We start from the raw sequence: 18,951 nt of genomic DNA on the forward strand, positions 1-18,951 counted from the left end.
ATGGAGCTGTTTCAGCAGCTCGTAGAAACTGCCATGCAGGACCTACGGTCAGCTCTGCCTTCCCAGTCTTGCTTTGGTCTTGTGAGCTGCCTGGTGTGCCTCTGCCAAAGCAGACAGCAGACCAGCAGCACAGCCAAAGGGAGAACTGGCCCAGCACCCCCCCCCCTTCAGGGCTCCAGGTTTTTCCAGCCTTGGGATGCAAACTGCTTTGCAGCCAGGAGTGCTGGAGAGTGAGGCTCAGGCAAAACTCCTGCTGTCCCCCAATCCCTGGCCCAGACCCACACCACGCCTAGAGAAAAAGGGGCGGGGGGCTGCTGTTGTCGCCCTGGACCTCCCTCTCTGCAGGACCCTGTTGTTCCCAGCAGAAGCCCCAGGGCCAGGCCGTGGCAACCCTAGCTAAACAAATTCCCAGCTGTGGACCCAAGGAAGTCCTCCTGCTTGGTGCCCCGAAGATGGGAGCAGGCCAGGTGAGAGGAGAGAATGGGCTGGCACCATGTTGGGCAGCTTCGTGTTCTTCTCACCAACCCCCACCTCTCCTGGGCAGTGAAATGCCCCCCAGTGGTGCTGTGGAGTTTCAGTTTCCTTTTCAACAGGAGCAGCAGAAGAGACTCCAAATGTCCTTATCATCCCTCTTTATTTACCAACAGAGAAGCAGCAGGTCACAGAAGCAAGTGGCTTTCTGCACAGCTGCTGATCCAAAGGGTGGCTGTGGCCATTTTTTGCCAGCTCCAGTGAGAAAAGCTGGCTGCTCTCTCCACCCACTGCCACCTTCCCCCAAGCTGCCTCCCTCCCGCTCCCAAACTGCAGTGGCCCCACATTCCAGAGCCTGGAGAGAGTGGCCAGGCCATTGAGCTCACCCAGCTCCTTTTCCATAGCCCTGATCAGCCACTGGGGAATTCGAGGCAAAACTGCTGGAGCTGCCCTACTGACAGGCGTCGAGGTCCCCCAAGCCATAAAATGCATAAACAGCCCTTCGGTTAATGACAGCAAGCACAGGAGGAGTCCCAGTGGCTCCCCCCTCCTCTGGCACTCCAAAGGACCTTCAGGATTGAATTCCAAGCCCTCCTGTTGACTTTGCCCAAAGTTCTGGCCCTTTGTGAGGGGGGGAGGTTGATGTCTGAGACTCTCTCCTTGGAGGCCTCATTCCAGCTTCCTCTGGCCCCAGAGAGGCCTTTCAGTGGCCGGCCGCATGACCAGGATTGTTTTATAGGGCAGACTTGGCTGCTGAGCCTTCAGAAGCTCTCCCCTTAATGGGACATTTCCGCTGCTATCCTGATGGCTCCAGTTGAGGAGTCCTGGTGACCCTCTGACTTGGAAGAATAAATTGGCCCCCTCATGGTCAGGCGGGGCTCTTTCCCAACTCCTTTCAGCTCTGGAGCGGTCCTGACCCTTCCCAACCTCTGGCCATATTTCTCCCACCTCCCCCACTTTCCAACAGTTGTTTCCCTGTGTGGCGGTGGGTCTTGTCTCATCAGCTGCTTCGCTCTTGCTCTGAGGAGGGCATTGCTGCCACGTAGGCCTTCACACAACTGAAACCAGTTTGACTGGCATGGTGCTCTACGTCCCCAGAAATGCAGTTTTGAGAGATGGTTTACTTCTTTCCAATTCCTTGTCCCTGCAGCTTAAAATAGAAAGAATTTTAGGGATGTCTGAGGTAGCACCAATCCATAATAGATAGTTAAGTATCCAGTAATGATCTGCCATAGGGTTGTGGGGGGAAAAAAACACTCTGGGCACCGTAGTTTGATGAGAGTCTTGTTTGAGATCAGTAGCCCCCGCCCTGACTGAACTACAGTTCCCAGGATTCCTGGAGACCCTGACTATGAATGACTGCTAAGTGGCATTAAAAAAGAGGCAGACGAAAAATCCCATTTTCTTCCTGGTGGAATAAATGGGACATGTGAAAAGCTGCCCACCTCCTTCCAGGGCTCTCACAGTGCCTCCTCTACCTACTCATTCTCTTGAGTCTTTGTGCTCAAGACCTTTGGACCCACCACACTCTCGATCCCAGCACTCTCTGGATGCTTTTAAAAGGTGACATGAGTGGTGACTTCAGCCCGCAAGGCTCCAGGATGGTTTTGTCTTCCTCGGGCTCCTGTTGAGCGGAGCTCTTTGTACTCCCAGCAAGACCTCTTTCTGCAGTAGACCTTTCAAAGGGCAGCAGTGTGGGATTCCTCCTCCTCCTCCTCCTGTTGGGACAAAGGAAGAGAAAAGGCAAGAGGGTGGCTGGCCTGAGCTGAACTTCTTGCCCGTCCCTCTCGCTGCAGGGCCCTGGCCTGGGTCAGAAGCGCTGCTGGGGAGACAAAGGGAGAACTCTCAAGGAGCCAGAGGCTGTGGCATTCCCTGGGCACACATGTGCACTATTGCACATGTGTGCACAGGGGAGAAAAGAGGTGGCCATCCTGAGGATTCGGGTGGAAAGAACTCATACAGCAGCTCTCAAAGCCAAGGAGAATCCCTGGGATTTTCCAAAGCAAACCTCACCACAAGTGAGAGCCTACGGAAGATCCAAGTGATTAAGAGCATCTCCTCCCTCCAGCAGTCAGATGCATTAGCCTGGAGGACAGATGGAAGGCAGAACTGCCAGCAAGCAAGCAAGGAAGGAAGAGGATCCTTCAAGGAAAGGCAAAGCAAGCGGAGCTCTTTCTTGACACTTTGTAGTCTGCACTGGAGTAGGGAGAGCTCCAGAAGGACAGTCAGCCTTGAGACTGACAGCCGGCAATTGCTTGGCTGAGCCTCTGCCCTTCAAGCTCTGCCCTCTGGGTTCCTGCAGCCACATCCTGCTGCCTTGGAGGTTCTGAGAGGGATGTGGTTTCTCTCCTTTGGAGTAGGAGGGGAGTGTACATGATCAGGAGACCATCTGGCCAGGCTCCACCCCTATGTTCGGAAGGACTCTGCTCTTCCCCACCTCTGTGGCTGTCTTCTCCTCCCTGCCAGTAAGCACGGGTGGGGAAGCCCTTGCCTCCAAGAGAAAGAAGGGACAGTGCTTACCTGCAGGGGGGCCTCCAGCCTTTGTCCTGGGAGACCTCCCTAGGACTTTCTCATGTAGGATCTGCACAAGAGGGCGGGTCTTTGCCTCCCCTGCTTCAAGGAGGCATCGGCTGCTATTGCACCAATCTTGATCTTCCCCTCAGACCTACTTGGTACACCTCACACTATCAGCCCTCACCACGCTTGCCCCATGTGCACATATAAAAGGCCAGGAAGGAAAGGACTGAGAATGTTAAGGGTGAGCTTGAGTCTTCCATCAGCACAGAGTCACCCCAGTCCCTTGCAAAGCTCCAGCATCTGTCAAGCAAGTGCCTTTGGTCAAAGTTGCTGCTCTTTGGACTGGGGAATGATGCGGTTCCTCTGAGCTGGGAGTGGCCCACTCCACTGCTTGGAGGACTGGACCACATGGATTCCGCCTCTCTGGAAACCAGCTTGGTTTGGGGAAGGGGAAGGAAGGTGCCTTGGGAATCGTTCCTGGTCCCATGACACCCTGGAACTCAGGAAGCAGCATCTCAACATCCAGAGCAACACACTGTGAGCTTGTCATCCAAGAGGATGCAGTGCTCAGTGAGTTGGTCCAATTTCTTCTCCGACACAGGGCAGCCAACTGTGAGTTGGTCCTGGGATGTCCCCCCCCCCCAGCACGATGTCATGTCACAGAGTCAAGGAGGCCCTATTAAAACCCATGGCAAAAGTCAGCTGGAGGCTGCGCCGGTTCCTGCAGATTCAGGCCTGGAGGGCTGGCAGCCCTGCCCTGACAAGAGGAGCAGGGCGAGATAAATGTATCTGAGGTGCATTCCTGGTGGGGAAAGGAGGAGAAGCCCTGCTGTGGCAAGCAAAACACTGCAGCTAAACAGAAATTAGGTCATATCCCTCGATTGTCTGAGTAAATGGGACACTGTGTACATTTTATTTACCTTCCTACAGGGCAAATGTAGCGAGCATGTAATAAATCATCTCTGCAGCTGCCAGGCGCACCTCCTGCTGCAGACCCAGCAAAATTCATGCATGCTAAACCTGCCCTAATTACAATTTCCCTGCTATCTTTCCCTGCCCACCCCAGCTCTCCCACTCTGTCATCGCGCTCATGCAGGGTTTCCAGCCAGGGCTGCCTGGGCACAGCCAAAGTAAGCCGCTGGGGCAGTGGCCAAGCCGGGCACATTCCCCCCTGAGGGCAACGTCCAGTGATGAAAGATACCTAGGAACCTGGAGGAAGGAAGAGCTCTTCAGTTCAGGGTGTCCTGCTGACCAGCAGCCTGAGCCAGAACTGAGGTTGGACATTTTTCTGCGCGTGCCTTAAAACTGCATATAAAAACTCACCAGAACATGGCAGGAGGCCTCATTCTGGCATGCTTGAGAGGCTTCCTTCTTTTTTTCAGAGATACCCCAAAATGTGATGCCACAAAACCAGGGGGCAACCTCCAGGTACAGGTGTACGGAGGGAGTTCAGAGTGACTGCAGCTCCCCCTCAGAAACACCCTTGGGGTTTAGGCCACCCAAGGTGTGAAACAGCCCCGAGGTGATGCAGGAGACCCTGGAGTGTGAGGCAATGCATCTGATCTCCCTGACAGAGCTGCCAGCTGCCTTGCACCCTTTGCTGGTGAACAGGAGCCACAGTCAGGATCAGCCACTGCTAAACCAGAGGACAAATGAATGGTCCCCCGTCCGCAGGTGGCTCACAGCCTGAAAAAGATGCAGAGGACACACCGCCACTGGCGAAGATGCCATGCTGGCGAAGAGGGACTGTTGCTTTCCCCTCCCATGCAATAGAAAAGGGGGTCCCTTTAAAGGCGCACTGAGCGAGGGCACGTCTGCTGCCCACAGGGCACTTGGCACCCTCGGCTTCCCACCCATCCCAAGTGCTTGAGGTGCCGCAGCCAGCCAGTCACGCTTGGCGCTTCACCCACCTCCCACCGAGAGCATTCCAGGCATGCCTCCGTCTCTCCCGCGCTGCCGCCCTGGCCTGGGGGGGTCAGGCGGGGTGCAGTGTGGGTGGCTCCTCATCAGCTGCTGTTTCATGACAATGGAATTCCAGGAGGCCACGAGGCAGGGTGGCGCTGGGGTGCAAGTGGTGCTGGCACCAGTACAAGTGTGGGTTCCTCTCAGGCAGCTGGTTTCACAGCCACAGCTGGCTGGTGGTGCTCACCCCAGCAGTATCAGGAGGTTCACCACCCTCTTCTTGGCCAGTTCAATTCCAGGTAGGCCTGCTGGCGCAAGTGTCCTCCCGGCCTGCAGGCTGGAGAGGAGGTCTAAGCTGGAGCACACAGACTGCTCACCAGTATACCAGCCTTCACGCCCCTCCTCTTCACTCACTGTCTACCAATATGTATCAATGCTGGGACTGGAGACTGCCTGGGGCAAGACCCAGCCTCTTATTCCTCGCAAAGCACCATGCGCATGAGCGGCCAGATAATGATGTTTAGCTCCCAAATAATGATGTTTAGATACCAAATTTTTGGTATGCTGTGCTGATTCCACAGCCAATGCAGCCACACCAAAGCACTTGCCACCCACACTGGCTCATGAATCCAGATCCCTGTTTCAGCTCCAGAGCTTCTGCTGCAAGCCCTGAAGTCCCTGCAAGTGCAGCGTCCTCAGCAAAGCATCTTGGAAATTCTGGAAGCCTCTGTTGGTGGGCCGCAGCAGCAGGCAGATGGGCAAAGCAAACAAACCCTGCCTGAGTGACGCAGGCGCAACTGTGGTCTGTGTGGGAATGCCACACAGAGCCAAGGTCACTGCACTCCTCTTGCACAAGGCTCTGATGCACCTCAGACACTTGCCGGGGAGTTCGGGGCTGGCACTGCCCTACTTTCCCACTGCAGAACCAGGGCTCCTCTTTCTTTGCCTGCCAAAACACACATCTCCGGAGACGCCGCTGCTGCCGACAGAGCGCGGGATAAAGAAAGGAGTTTGAAAACAGGCTTCTTGAAAGACACCGCAGTGCCGGGAATGAGTTCCTGGCGCTGGGGATGAGAATAAGAGGCTGTGGAAGAATTGCAGATTAATCAGGGGCCCCTCCTGTCTCTGTCAGGCCCATAGCCAGGATTCTAGAGGTGGGGGGGTGTGACTATTTTTTCAAGGGGGGCAATGATGTCAGGTATCTTTACTGCTGGGCAAAATGAAAGGCTAAGTCTGGAGAAACATCAAATACCCGAAACTTCCCCAAATTTCATGGTGAAAATAACGTGGGTTTTTTTTTTTTGAAAGATACATTCATTATCCATAAAGCCATGTAACAATAATTGCCACAGAATAAATGCATCTCTGCATGCAACGTAAAATGTATTGCCAACATAGAAATAACATGCATTATTATGCATGCAATGCATAATATGCATGCAATTATAACATGCAATGTTATGCAAATAACATTATTATTACGTATTAACAGTATTTATATCATTGTGATGCACATAGTATTTTCTTGTATTGAAAATGCCTATTTAACTCCTATATAGCACCTATCTAGTGCCTATGCAGTACCTATCTAGCACCTATATAACACCTATTTAATGCCTATCTAGCGCCTATATAGCACCTATTTAACACCTATCTAGCGACTATCTAGCACCTATCTAGCGCCTATCTAACACCTATTTAATGCCTATATAGAGCCTATCTAGCACCTATATAGCCTATTTAATGCCTATCTAGCGCCTATGCATTACCTATCTAGCACCTATCTAACACCTAAATAACGCCTATCTAGTACCTATCTAGCACCTATCTAGCACCTATTTAGCACCTATTTAGCACCTCTCTGGCACCTATATAACACCTATATAGCGCCTGTTTAACACCTATCTAGCACCTATCTAGCGCCTATCTAGCGCCTATTTAACACCTATCTAGCGCCTATCTAGCACCTAGCACTTATTTAATGCCTATATAGAGCCTATCTAACACCTATATAGCGTCTATTTAACACCTATATGACACATTACTGATGCATTGATACATATTAAAATAAAATTTATTTACTTTGCATAAAAGCAAGAGGAAAGATATGCTAGTCAAATACAGCCACGTCATTGGAACACTAGTTCTTTTTACAATGTTCATTACTTTTAAAAAGCAAAGTACAGAAGATTGGAATGTACTGACTCTGCCTGGTTGAGCTAAATTCTCCCAGCTTTCTGAGAGTTGAATCTGCTTAGAACCAGGGGTGGATCCAGAGTCTGTATTTGGGAGGGGGCCATGAGCACTATCTTCAGAGTCCAGGTCAACCAGGCAGGTAACTGGTAACCAAACTGGGCTTATCACTTCTGTGGACATTTGCTGGGCAGGCAGACCTGGGTCTGGGCTCACACCTGGACATGGAGCCCAGGTCTACCTGCTTGGGTAGACCTGGGCTCCTGATTGAGCTTATAGCCTACATAAGAACATAAGAAGAGCCCTGCTGAATCAGGCCAAAGGCCCATCTAGTCCAGCTTCCTGTATCTCACAGCGGCCCACCAAATCCTTCAGGAAGCACAAAAAACAGCAAGATACAACCTGCATCCTGGTGTCCTCTCCTGCATCTGGCATTGAGGTAGCCTACTTCTAAATAGATAGATAGGTGCTAGATAAGTGTTAAATAGGCACTAGATAGGCGCTAGATAGGTGCTAGATAGGTGTTAAATAGGCGCTAGATAGGTGTTAGGAGTTATATAGATACTGTGTAGGTGTCAGATAGTTGCTAGATAGGCGCTAAATAGATGCCAAATACGTGCTATGTAGGTGTTAAATAGGTGCTATGTAGGTGTTATGTAGGTGTTAGATAGGCACTATATAGCGCTAGATAGGCACTAGATAGGTACTAGATAGGTGTTAGATAGGCACTATATAGGTGCTGCATAGGCACTAGATAGGCATTATATAGGTGCTGGATAGGTGATAGATAGTTGCTGGATAGTTGCTATATAGGTGTTAAATAGGCACTTTCAATGCAAGTAAATACTACCTGCATCACACTAATATGTTTTACTTTTGCAGGGTTGCGGGGGGGGGGGGGCGGAGGATGGCAAGGAATGGCAGCTGGCAGAGAGTCTGCTGCATCTCCCAGAACCCTCCAGACCAAGATCAGGCCTGGGCATTCTGGGTTCCAAACTGGCAACTGCCAGAAAGTGGTCACTGAAATGACCATTGGTGTGAGCAAAAAATATTGCAAAGGAACAGTGCAAATGAACAAGTGAGACCAATGCCATCTGAAGGAATGAACGGCAGGGTGAAAAAGGCATTTGATTAAGAAAAAACCCACATGCTGTAAGAAGTCAAATAAAAACCATACTCCCTCCCATAAACTGTTCCCTTTGGGTTAAGGAAGTGGGCGCCCCATCTGCAAACAAAGCAACACTGGGAAGACCCACACCATTCATTGCCTGCTAATATACCGCCATTTCCTCCTTTCCTGAGAGGGGGGCCTGCCTTCATTTTCCCTCCCTCCTTTTAATGAGTAACCACAGCAGCTTTGCTTTAATAATTAACTTTCACTGGGCTACTCACATAATGGCTTCCAGCTTTGCTGAGACCTCTTATCTTTCAATTAATGAGATAGTTAGCAGTTAACATCATCTGAGCTGAGGGCACTTAAAACTGCTCCTGCGAACATCCTCCAGGCCAGGCTGTTACTGGTGATGGAGGAGCCGGGCCTCCCCACCCCCTGCCTGCTTTATTCTTCTGCAATGTGGCTGGAACTCTGGCAAACATGGAAACTTTCTCTCTTCCCCCCCCCACCCCCACCAGTTCTTTCTCACATTTAGAGAGCCTCAATAATTACCCCCTTTTTAGGGATTCTTTCAGAGTGCCCTGATTAGAGCAGCTTGCATTAGCCTGATCCAATTAATGGTATTTTTGTACCAGCTTGGAAGAGGATCTTTGCAAAGCACTGGAGCCAAATGGCCTTGATTCACAGCCTCCGGACTGCTTTCCAAGAGACCTTTCTGGGGACAATCGATGAAACTCTCAGGATCTCAATGGATGTTAACTGTTGCATCCTCCTGGAACTGGGGCACTTGCCTTGAGCATGATGACGAATGCTGCGAAGCTGCTGATGGCCTTGCCAGGAAGAAGTGGGTGATTAATGGTCCCCATGTATGATTTCTGGGTCCTGCACATTTCTGGGAGGCAGAAAGGCCTGTTTCTCTCAAATGCGGGGCTCAGTTTTATTTTGAGCTCAAATTTCTCTGTGACAATTAACTCTGTGGTTCTTCCCTCCCCAGTGGAGCCTTTTCTTTAAAGCAAAGTGCCCCCAAAAGTTGTGATCAAGAGCAGGAAGAGTGAAGTGTGGATGACAGGGAAGGGACTGCGTAACTTCGTCTTCATGCCATTTGTGTGCTCAAAGTTTGCCCTCCCCCCCCCTGTTTTCATATCTGAAGGAGGTAAAAGACACAGCTAGCCAGGCAACAGGGGAGGGGGCTTGGGATGAGAAAGGGTTAAGCAGGTTCCCACCCACCACCCAGCATTCAGGTGGTGCTTTGTCTTTCTTTAAAAGTCAGGGAAACTGTTGTCGACTTTGGCTTTCCAGGGAGTGCTTTGGGATTTGTGCTTCTCACTGGTCAGCCTGGGACATCATTCAGCATGGAACACCACTGCATGTGCAATGAGCGCACAGCTGCGCATCACTGGGTTCCTGGCTCTGTGCTTCCACCTGGAAAGAGCAGGCAGGCAAGGAGAGTGGAAGCAGGGAACCCTCACCTGGCCGCAGCCTAGGAAAGCTCTGCTTGCTCAGGTTCTGCGTGTTGGGTGGGGATGGGAGAGGGGGCAGGGCCAAGGAGAAAGCTGCTAGTCGCTGCTGTTGCATCCATTCATATGATGCAGGCAGCCCCACAGTGAAGAATGAGGGGGACTGCTTCCTGCCTGTCAAGGGCAGGCACACACACCCTGCAAACTTAGCAAGCCAAAAAGAGGCTAATCCAAATTATTAATCCACACCAGTACTTGAGGAGGCACAACAAGTGTGAGGGGGAGGGTGCCTAAGGCCATGAAGAAGCCGTGGGCCCAATTCTATCCAACTTTCCAGCACCAGTCTCTGCAATGCAGCCCCAATCGCTTGAGGAGGCCTCCGTGACTGCCGAACCACCACATAATGCAGCTCATGCCCAGTGACACGGTGCATCAGCGCTGGAGAGTTGGATGGGATTGGGTCCTAAGATGCCCAGACCCCCATCTGAAGCTGACCTGCAAAAGGGCAATCAGGAAATGTTCACAATTCTGGCGTTCTGCAGTTTTGCCAAATGTTCACTTGCGGCTGAGCCCAGCTCCGTCAGAGGTGCCTCTCCGGAGCTGAAGGGAGGCAGCCGCTGCGCTCTTCCTGTCTCCAGCGTGGATCTTCATCGGTTTAATTCCTTAACTCATCCCTGATATGCCGTCATGACATGATCCCTCAGTACTTCAAAGCCTCAGTGGGTCTATAGAAATGAAATCCTTACCAGGAGAATTTGATTAATCCTGGTGATTTATGCAGTGGCTACTAATGGATGACCTGCGGTTCCATTAGTCTCTCCTGGAGGTCTTAGAGGATGGGGAGCCATTACAGGTTTATGACCGCAAAACACAGAGGCGCTTCCCCCCTTGGCTGCAGGAAGGAAAGAGAAAGTGCAACTTCCCCCCAGTGATGCTCAGGCAGCCAACTCCACCTTCACTGCGCAGACCTTCTCCCCACGAGGAGGACGCGGTTTGTGGAAGCCCACAGGAGACATTTGCAGGGAGGCCAGGAGGCAGTTTGCAAGCAGCTCAGCAGAGGACTGAAGAGCAGATCGCAGGTGGGGAAAAGCAGTGAGGTGCTGACGCCCCCATCCAGATGCCTGGCAGTGGCACTCACTGTGAGGCTGCACACTCGGTTTGCCTGGCAATATTCCAGCACTTCTGGCCCTCTGAGGCTGCCTCCACAGGCGGGGACCGAGCACCCTGGGCTAGAAGAGCTGTGCAGGTGGCATCAGTACAGCCAGGTCCCAAAGCAGGGTCCGGAGCAGGATGTGGGCCCCACAGGGTCCTGTGCTGCTGACAAAATGGCACGCTTCCCTCTGCAGCAGTTGTGGAAGGAGGTTCCCTCTGGAAGGGGAGGCTTTGCTTGCTTTCCCCCTTTGCAAAGTGTCTCTGAGTAGCTCGCAATTTTCTCCTTCCTGAGCAGGTAATTGCTGACCTTCCTATTATCTGCGGTCCCCAAAAAGCAACAAGGCCCAAGCGCCTGGAACAGTCTGGACTGGGGACCTCCAGAGAGTCGAGGACTTGGGGGTTGCACTGAGAAAAGGTGGTCTGAGAGGAGCAGCGTCTGAGCAGCATCATGTGCAGACTGCAGCATCCGCATGGGCACCCTTCAAGCATAATGGAGGAGGGAGAATTGCTGGGGGGGCAGGGCAGGGAATTCTCTTTGCCTCTAACAAAACCAAAGGCAGGGAGCACCAGGAGAAACTCACTGCTCACAGAAATGGGAACAATAGCTAAATGTGTCTGTTATGGAACTCCCTACCAGGGGAACTGAGAACCACCCCCACGGTTTTCAGCGAGGGCTCAAAACGTTTTGCTTCGTCTGGCATTCGGATGAGGGGTGTATGTCTGCCCTCTGTAATCATGCAATAACAATGCCTTGCTGTAAATAGTTGCCTCCCCAAAAAAGTTTTATTCATTGCTGCTGTTGTTAATGGTTTTATTTATTTCTCATATCTGGCATATTTTAGTATAGACTGTGTAACCCGCCATGGGTATTTCCCTTGGGATAGGAAAAGCGGGGTATAAATCTCTTTAAATAAATGAATACTAGTTCTGGGGGAGGCAAGAGTGTGTGGGGGGCTCTCTCTGCACTGCCTGTGGACTGTCTGGAAGCCTCAAGTTGGCCACTGCAGGAGGCAAAATGCTGGGCTGGACAGGCCCAGAAAGGCGGGGTGGGGGGGTGGTCTGATCCAGCTCTCTATTTCCCTTTGGGATGGTTTGGTGGGTGTGGTCTGGACAGGGTCCAACAGCTGCTTTTGGGGTGTCAGGAAGGGTGGTGGGTTGACATTGGCCAGGAACTGTGGGCCAGCCTTCCCCACAGGGTGTGGCTCATTTGGCTGGATCATTCCAGTGCTTTGCTCTCTGAGGGCCATTCTGCCATGCTGTAGCTCTATGGCTGTGGCATTCCCATGGTCTGCTTAGCATGGATGGACCTGCAGGGGACTGATGATTAGGATGCTCCTACTCTGGGGTGAGCGGCTGACCAGGTGGCCCCTGCAGAGTCATGAACTGCAGAGCAAGGTTTACACCAAGCCAGCTGATGGAAGGATGAAGCCAGGTGTCATATTTTAAGACTGGCAAAAGTACTTTGACAGCCTTGTTGGTGCCACGTAAACATTCTGATGTGGCTGCTCTCAGTTCAGTCTGAACAAAATGATCCTTCAGGGGTTTTTGTTTTTTATTTTCCCAATACGGCTCAGCTGAACCAGAGGAAAGTCAGCAGGGAACTCTCAGTAGGCACCCACTGGTGAATGCTTGGGTCGTTGCAAACACACACATGCACCAAATCCTTATGTGTTTTTGCCAGTGTTTTAAAAAGGCATTTTGGTAAGATGCTGAGTGAATATATAGATGGATGGATGCTGCTTAAAGGTGGAGGGGAGTGGAAAGCCTAACCTGGTACTGATGAACTGGGAAGGGGCTTTGAGCGGAAACATGTTGCTCCATCATCTTCTTCATTGTATGAGAACCTGATCTTTGCTTTGAAGCTGGTGCCAATGCTACTGATGTGAATTTGTTTAGCAAGTGGGGAGAAAAACAATGCCTGCCCTTAAAAGGAGACGAGAGAGAGAGAGAGAGAGAGAAAGAGAGAGAGAGAGAGAGAGAGAGAGAGCCTACAAAGCAGAACAGCAAAATCTACTGGAGTTCATAATTTGCTACGCTGAAGCTGCCTCAGGCAAAGAATTCGGCAGCAATCACAGCTGACTGAGCTATTGACGGGACAGGCTGTTCACTCAGGCACTGGGACTTAAGCTGCCCATTGAGTTCAATCTCTGTACTGGAATCAGTGAGATAATCGCCAAAAAAACCTCCAGCAACCCCTGACTGGCGAAACCGTCCGGCTGAAGCTGCCATGAGCTGTCAAAAGGCAGCTGGGATTTAGGGAGCTCAAGATGGGTTTTCCAGTCAATGGATTAGACAAATACTCTTCCGCACATACAAAAGCTGCTCCATCAGCACTAGTGTGCTGCCGCGTCAGGAACACAATGGGCGAGGAGGCTGGGATGTGCAGTTCAGCTTGCTGATCAGTGCAATGGGACATATGCAATGAAACAGGATCAGGTGGATCAGGGAAAGGGCCAAAAGGGAGTCTGCACAACAGACAGACAGACAGACAGATCAATAACAAAACCAGGAAGGGAAGCTGAGGGGGCTCTGCACAGTTTAGCCCCTTTGAACAGACCATTCAGTTCATCCCCTCCAATTGTGTGGCCCCTTCGTGTTACTTAGTTAATAGGAGCTCTCACTGTCACTCCCACACCAAATGTCCATGTGTCCTTGTGTGCAAACAAGGAACATTTACTTGTGCCTCTCACAAACACAAGTGCAAACATTAACAGAATGCCCATGTGCCTGGGAATCCCTGCTGCTTTCAAAGCATTGCACGACATTGAGGAAGCCTTGCAGAGCCTCCAACACATGGTTGAATTTCAGTAGTTTATTATGGAGTCTCCAGAACCCTCTGGAAGGACAGTTGGAAGTCTGGCATAGATGTAGAGGGAGAATCCAGATGCACAAAATCATGTTTTCCACATGGTTCTGCCCATCTTTAGCAGCCCAGTTGGGTGCTATAGCGACCCATCCAGCTACAGCTCACCCAAACAGCATCTGGAGCTTCCAGGAAGGTGTTTGGTGGTGATGATGTTCGTCCAAGGCCCCCACTGGAAACCTCGGCAGTGCACAAAGGAGCCAATGACCTGAGAACTCCAGCCCCGAGCTCCATCTCGCATCCTGCCTGCCATCACAAACCCTGCAAATAACAAAGCCACCCTTATCTAACTGTATGAAGTTCTACCTGCTATTTGCATTTGCCAGGCAGATTTGCATCTTGACACTCTCTGCTCCTCTTCCACATTTGCATTCTGGAGCATTTTGAACCAACCCATTGAACAATGTCCTCTGCATAGCTGCATTTTGGTGTGTTTCGCAAGGAAGGGCTGCCCACCAAACACCTCTTCACCCACCAGCGCACACACACAGACACTAAGGCCTCTGGGGTCCTTCCAGACCCCTCCAGTAAACTATCCCCAGAGCTGCATGTGGACAGAATCCCCACAACCACTTAAACGTTGGAGCATTTTGACCAGCAAACTGTTACTTTATCTTGGTGCAGCAAACCTCCAGGTGTGTTGTGCCCAGTTAGGGCCTCCAGGCTGCTCAAAACCTCTGGGTCCCTGCAAAGCTTCCCAACCACGTCAGACTCAGTTAGCTACAACTGTGTCTTCAACTCTTTCTTCTCCAATGTCCTGTCCCGCTACTCTCCTCCTCCTTCCCTGTTTTTGCTTAAGGACTGGGTAAAAGAGGTTTTTTCCTCTCAGTCTCTCCTTTCCCAGAGAGCTCAGTTCATTTGGGCTGCTGGATGTTCATCATTTGTGCATCCAGGCTGCAAAAACCAAAACTGCCCCAAAGTGAAATGTCCCTGCAAAAGTGGGCATTCCTGCACACTCTACTGTGCTGGAGTCGGCAGAAGATATTTGATGATGCCAGCCGTCAGTCAAGCTGGACTTGAAGGCTTGTCTTCTGGGGCTCTGTGAAGTCTGAGAAGGAACTTTCCATCCACTGGGCAAAGGTGATGGTCTGAAACAAGAGCTCAGGAAACACAGCAAGTCCTCCGTCCGAGTGGTTTCCTTCAAAGCCATTTTCTTAGCAAGTTATTGAGGAAGAAAAATGGTTCCCAGCTAGGGCCACTGCCTGTGTGGGTTTTCTCCAGTCTAGAAAGTTCACATGTATTTCAGAGTTTAGTATTTGATCTGTTTTGAGTCTTTATTTAGAAGTTTGGTGATGTTTTTGTGGCCAGAAATATGCTGTAGGATTTTAACTCTTGTTATGTATATCAATTCGCCTACTGTAAAATTGGTTTTGTTATAAATTCTTTCACTTAAAGTTGCACTTTCCAAGCACCTGTTGACCATCTGAAGTGAGGACTTGCTGTTCAAAGTTCTTACTCAGGCAAAGAATCCTGAGGATGCAGAAAAATTTTCAAAGATTCTGAAAACCTATTGGGGCATTTTTTTATTTTTTTTTTTTTTGTCTCCTGAGCGAAGCCCCTCGCAGGTGCTGTGCCCCTAACTGAAGCAGAGGAGTGACGCACCTTGACCAGTGCTTCTCCTTTCCAACCTCCTCCTTGGAAGCAGAAGTCCCACCTTCTTCCTCCAGTCACTTGTCTGGGAGAAAGCGGAGAGCTGAACTGCTTGCCACAGTTCCTTCTGCAGCCGTGAGAGATGAGGGGAGAGGGTCGGGGCAGAAGAGGAGAAGCCAGTCTCATGGCCTGACGGCTGCCCCTCCATCAAAACACAAATTGCTCCCTGGAATCCAGGCCCCCAAACCAGGGAGGCTGCAATTATCCTCTGGCCCTGGCACAAATGGTCAATTTGACTTCAAGTGCCAGCCGTGGACTTTTTGGCGCAGCTCGGAATGAGGCTTAAATCAAATGCTTCCCTCGGGGAGATGCTGAAGGAGGGGGGAGGAGGGGGGAGTGTCAGGGATGTAGACAATTAGGTCAAGTCCCGAAGTTTTACAAGCCTAATAAATATTCTGGTGGCCTCAGGCTGTCACTACATGGCAAGAGGCGGGCTGGGGGACCCCAGTGGTGGGGAGCTCTAATTTCGCAGTAGTAAGAGGCGAGATGGACAGAGACTCAACTCAAGCCAGTTTGTTAGGAGATTTTGGAGCCCTGTAGAAACCAGACATGTTGTGTGTGTCCCCAAGAGCTACTTGAGTGGAGAGGTGGGTTCCAGAGCAAGCATCAATCTTTTATTGATGGCTCCAAAAATTGGGGACTTTCTTCAGACAGATAGGACACCCCATTCCCAAGGCTCGGGGCAAGAAACAAAAGCAAACCGCGCCCAGTCACAGAGACTGCCTCTCACCAGTTTCATCCCTCTCCTTTCCAGGCTGCATTGTGACCCCACAATGCAGCCCCAAAGAGATGCCACCTTGAGTGCCCCCCTTGTGGGAAGAGAAAGGTGTGCTGCCAATAATTTAAACAAATCAATCAACTCACACACCAGCAAGGCCCATGTTTGCTATTTTGCACACTAGGCAAGGCTACTGAAATAGATTTCTTTTTTTGTAAGACTTTATAATTAATTATATTCCATAGAACTGTTGTGGTATTTATCTTAAAAATTTATATTAGTCTGTTGCATACTTTACTTGGGTTAAAATAACTGTATAAAACTGTGGCCCTTAAAGGGCAGAAGTCTGGGCCCTACGCGGCTGCCTAGCTGGCCTCAGGATAGCACCAGCTCTTTCCCCCAGATTCGCCTTTCGGAAGGAGTGGTGGAGCCAGACACACCCTTCCAATAAGGGCAACCCTTTCCTGCTTCTATGAGCAGTAACAGGGGCTCTCTGGCCCACCAGGCTCCGCTTGCATAACCTCTGTCCATGCTCTTTACGTTCTTTGTCTGAAATGGCGAACTTTTGTTCTCCTGGCACTTGAGAAAAGGCCTGATGTCTCCCCACCGCATGTCTTCCCTGTGTTTTCTTGTGCTTCTTTTCTGCTACTTCTTGTTGTTTAACAAGAACATTAATTTTGACAGTTCCATGTTATGTCAGAGAACAAGACACTCAACATGTCTGTAAGCAAACAGTGACACATCAATTCCGCCACCCGTATTTTGTGCCTCTCACTTTCAAAAGTCTTCGTGCCCGTCACCCACATCCATAATTGGGACTGATGTAAACGTCAGGAAGAGCATATATTTCCATGTTTTTTCTCCAGGCAAAGGGTATGTGGAGAGTTTGCCTGAGTTCCCCCTCCAGATTTTTCTGGAACCAAGTAACTCTGCTGTACCTCTGTGCTGCTCCACTCCCTCCATGCGCTTCGGCTCCCAGAGAATGCCTCTTCCCCTGCCACAAAGCCAATGCTCTTTCTGCCATGAGCAGGACTTTTGTCTGCAGTATCACGGTAAATGACATATTCCATTGACATGGTGTAAAAATGTGTTTTATGTCCCTGCTTTCCTCTGGTCTTCCTGTTTAACCTTTTGTTGTTGTTGTTGTTCCAATTTGATCTGGATTTTCTGGGCTGGGGATTAGACCAAGCTTATTTAGGAATGCAGTCAACTTTCAAACTATTGCTCATAAACTTGGAGGTCCTTGTGAGTCATTTTCACTTGCCACTGGGGACTGTAAATTCCCATTTTATTTGCATGGGGGCTTTCTCCCCTATTGCTTTTGCCCCAGAAATATCAAGGAAATGGACAGAGCTTTTGCAGTGTGAGAATGGCCACAACTTGTCATTCAGTAGGAGCTCAGCAACCACACACAAAGAAAGCCAAACTATGTGGTTTCACAAAGTCAGTTTCTCTGATGTGAACTGGCCATCACAAATATTAACAGTACACGAGTACATAACTACACAACAGTACACAAGCACACAATACATAAATATTAACATCTACACAAGTATTACAGTATTTTAGTTTTCCTTGGTGAAAAATGAGAGGCATTCTTGCAAAGAGCTGCAAGCTGAGAGGATTCCAATGTGTCTATTGGATTCTATCACCGATAATGTTTTCACAAAACTCTTATCCAGGTGGATATAATAGTTGGACAAACGGGATGAAGGCCCCTGGCATCCACCAGCCAAGAGAGTCAGGATTTCCTGCCCCATTTGTTGGGCCAGTCACATGGAGAGACTTGCCATGGGAGAGCTGGTCATGTGGACCTCCTTTGCATGCACTTTGGGGGCTTCCCTCCTGACACAGCCCCGATTGTGTGTGGGGAAATCCTACATAACCGGTCCCACCTTCATGCCTGCATCATTTTCCTGTGTCACTACAAGGGGTCCCACGTTGCTGTGCTTGGACCCCTTCCTGACCAACAGAAGTACTGCTGCTGCACTTGTCCCATGGCGTGTGCCTGCCAGGCTGCTTGGCAAAACTTGCTGTCAACAGCGATGGGGAGGCGGGCAGAGAACTACCCTTGCTCTGTAAACCACATCTGTCCTTCTTTGCCTGAACAAGTTGAATTCCGGAATTTATTATATACTTAGAAAAGAGTAATGTTGTTCAAGACATAAATTTAGCTCTGGAGGAATTGCAGACCCCAGCCTGGCAACACCAGTGGGAAGCTGCTTGCCCCACCTGACAGCGCTGGTGTCATGCCTTGTGCTGGGGATGAAAGCGGAAGGTTCGTGGTGCAGCCAGAAGAGGAGGCCCTGGCTATACTGGGACTGTGCTTGCGGGGGGGGGGGGGGCAAATTTTACAGAAGTGCTTTGCTTTCTGCTTTTTGTTAAGGGGCTTAAGGGGCGGGGTTAAAGTTTTAAATATAGTATGTCCTGGCATCAATTTTTGCCCCCTGTACAGAGTGCCAAGCAACTGAGGTCTGTCTTGGGAAATGAAATTCTTCAGAGCAGATTTTGTTTGTCTTTCCATTTTCTCAAGTCAGTTGAATATGACTTTTCTGCAAATCTGCAGTGCCTCTGTGTAACATAAGACCCACCCGCAAGCTGGTGAGTGTCCTCAGATTGCCGCTGCAGAGGAGCCTGGAGTCACCCTCTGTGCAAACATGTGCCTCCATTTCCACTACGGCCCCCCTCTCTCTGTCTCCATCACAGCTCACTGGACACGCGTGTTCCTCGTGTTCCCAGAAGTGCAAAAACGTGTGACTTCACCTCCATCTTGGAAGATGCTGCCAGGCAGGGGGTACCCTGGGACCGCTCAGGCCTCCTTTCCTTGCTCTCAGTGGGTTCCTGATCTCACTTCCTTTGACAGCAACAGCAATTAAATCTTGGTGCCTGTGTGAGGAACACAGCCCTGGGCCCC

Source organism: Tiliqua scincoides, chromosome 12, assembly GCF_035046505.1.
Source record: "Tiliqua scincoides isolate rTilSci1 chromosome 12, rTilSci1.hap2, whole genome shotgun sequence".
Classification (NCBI taxonomy): domain Eukaryota; kingdom Metazoa; phylum Chordata; class Lepidosauria; order Squamata; family Scincidae; genus Tiliqua; species Tiliqua scincoides.